Raw genomic sequence first — 2,500 nt, 5'->3', positions numbered from 1 at the left:
AAAATCATGAGTATGAAATAAGGTTTATTTGTTCATGTCTCAATCATCATTGTATTGCAGTGTGTGTTTTAAAACTACAGAGTTTGATCATAAAACTAAGCGTTTAAATATCATTTTACTGAGACATTATTGGCAGATATTGATATTTATATGCATGTATCTGCTATACAGTCTAAAAACACTGGGTTAAAAACAACCCAAGTTGGGTTAAAAATGGACAAACCTAGCGGTTGGGTTAAATGTTTGCTGGGTAGTTTTATTTAACTCAACTATTGTTTAAAAATTACTGTATTGTTGCTTAAAATGAACACAAAATATGTTGGAAATTAAAAATCAGACACGTAATTACTAGAGGAAACAATAATAATCAAAAGGTGAACATTTATTAATAAGCAATTTAATAATTAAACAATAAACATTTATTACATTTATTAATAAATGTTCATTTATTAAACATATAAATAAATATTTCAGGTTCATTTTAAGCAAGCAATATAGTCATTTTTAAACAATAGTTGAGTTAAATAAAACTACCCAGCATGTTGGGTCAACATTTAACCCAACCGCTGGGTTAAAACAACCCAATTGCTGGATCTGTCCATTTTTAACCCAACATTTTCAGAGTGTCCTGTTATAAAGATCTCAATGCTTTACATTACAAGCTTCAGAATGTCATATAAACTTCAGCATTTGCATCAAACTGCATATTTTTGCTCAGTTTGAGCCTCTGAATAAAACTAAACTCTTTATCATCACTATATCAGACTATAAACGCCATAAAAGCCTGAAGGATCAAATATCATACAATATACTACACTAGATTTATCATTAAACTTCCATTTTTTATATATATGAATGTATTTTTCTGTCAGGCTGTACAGGGTTAAATCATCCTGATTTCAGAGGATTCAGTGACTCGTTCGGTGGGTCTGATGTGTGTTCAGCGGAGGAACCGCGTCACCGACCGACCGAATTACCTGAGTAATTAAGTTACCATGACAACGGCCGTGAGGGGTGGGGGGGTCGGAGAATTAATTATTATCAGCAGGTGAGAGTCTAATTGAACTACAGGACTAATTAAAAACAAAAAACTGCGGTCTGTCAAACACAAACAACAGCAGCTTCAGGAGTTTTCCAGTTAAAGGCGTTCCGATCACGAGCGGATCCGGTTCAGCGGGTTCAGCCGGTCCGTCCGCGCGTGCACAGGCGAGTCTCAGCGAGGAGAATTCCGCCTCAAAAGCCTCATTATTAAAACAAACTTCTATCAAAGCGAAGTCGAGTCGTTATTCCAATGCGGGTTTTGCGTGACAGCGCGCGGACTCACCTGTCAGATACACGCGCGCGCGCGCAGGTAAAAGCCGCAATAATCACACCGAATGAATGAATGAAACTTACAGCGGATCATTTCCGATGAAGGAACCGGGGTCGTTTGACAGTTAATATCTTAGACACGTCACACAGGAGTTACCGAGAACCCGTGACGTGTACGTCCTCTCGTGACCCCGCGGTGATGAGGATCAATAAAATTAAACGGAGTGAAAAGAACAGAGCGAAAGACGGTGAAACGGCAGAATACATCGATTAAGTAAACGCATTCGCCTCTTCCGCGCTGTACGGAGGAGAAGTGCTTTACCTGAGCCGGTGTCACCTGAGTTTCCCCCGCTGCGTCCCACCTGACCGAGCGCGCACTTCCTCAATGTGACGCGTCCGCGCGCACGGGTCTCCTGTAGCGGCTGTTATCTGCCCGGTGTCTCTGCGCCGGTTCTGACCCGCTCCTGACGGACTCCGGCGGCTCCTCCTTAAACCCGCAACCAGGAAGCGGCTTGTCCTACTTCCAGCGGCCGCGGGTGATTGGCTCTGCGGGCGGCGGAGGGCCGCTGGAGTGGGTGGGGAGGGCGCGGGCCGGACTCTGCGCGCGTGCACGCCCGCCTTGCGCGCGCCCGTGTGCTGATGAAGGTGGGCATGACTGACTGACCGGGCGAGCGGCCGCGGCTGCTGATGGACTCGATCATATTTAACGCGCTTCTTCCTTTTTCGTGTTGAACGCGCGTTTCCACTTCTGCTTCCGAAAATGAGTCAAGTGACAAACTTTGAATTTGCATGCCAAATAGTGTATCACACACACACACACACACACACACGGATGTAAATGAAACAGGAGTGTGTGTTGATGTATATCATGTACATATATTAGTGTTGTGCCTGTTTACACACGCATATCCTCGAGCACGAGCAGGTGAAGTGTCTCTCACACACACTGATGATATCAGAGAGAAGGTGTTTCTGAGAGGAGAGCAGATAAAGGAGAGAGATATGAGAAAGTGCACGAGAAATGAAGGAGTGTGTGTCAGGATGAGGTTAGTGTTCGACAGCAGCCAGTCTCACTGACTTCCGCTTTGAAATGGTTTAGTGTGTGTGTGTGTGTGTGTGTGTGTGTAGAACATTTAAAATGCACACACACTCACACACTCTGCTGCAGGTGCGAGTGTCTCCGTCTGTA

At 44.1% G+C, this 2,500-nt stretch overlaps 1 protein-coding gene across 2 annotated transcripts in view; it reads right to left on the bottom strand.

Moving 5' to 3' along the window:
* The window catches only part of zbtb7b (zinc finger and BTB domain containing 7B), a 26,197-nt gene extending 24,177 nt beyond the window's left edge, over nt 1-2,020 (bottom strand). The window contains exon 1 of one of the 2 annotated variants that reach the window (XM_051865999.1): nt 1,634-2,020. The gene's annotated coding sequence lies outside the window, so the exon portion shown is untranslated. The remainder of the gene's footprint in view (nt 1-1,633) is intronic. The other variant, XM_051865998.1, reaches the window with a different exon arrangement.
* Nucleotides 2,021-2,500: the final 480 nt, after the last annotated feature.

This window comes from Ctenopharyngodon idella, chromosome 16 (assembly GCF_019924925.1).
Source record: "Ctenopharyngodon idella isolate HZGC_01 chromosome 16, HZGC01, whole genome shotgun sequence".
Taxonomy (NCBI): domain Eukaryota; kingdom Metazoa; phylum Chordata; class Actinopteri; order Cypriniformes; family Xenocyprididae; genus Ctenopharyngodon; species Ctenopharyngodon idella.
The sequence above is the reverse complement of the archived record's forward strand: the minus strand, read 5'-3'. Positions and strand labels throughout refer to the sequence as shown.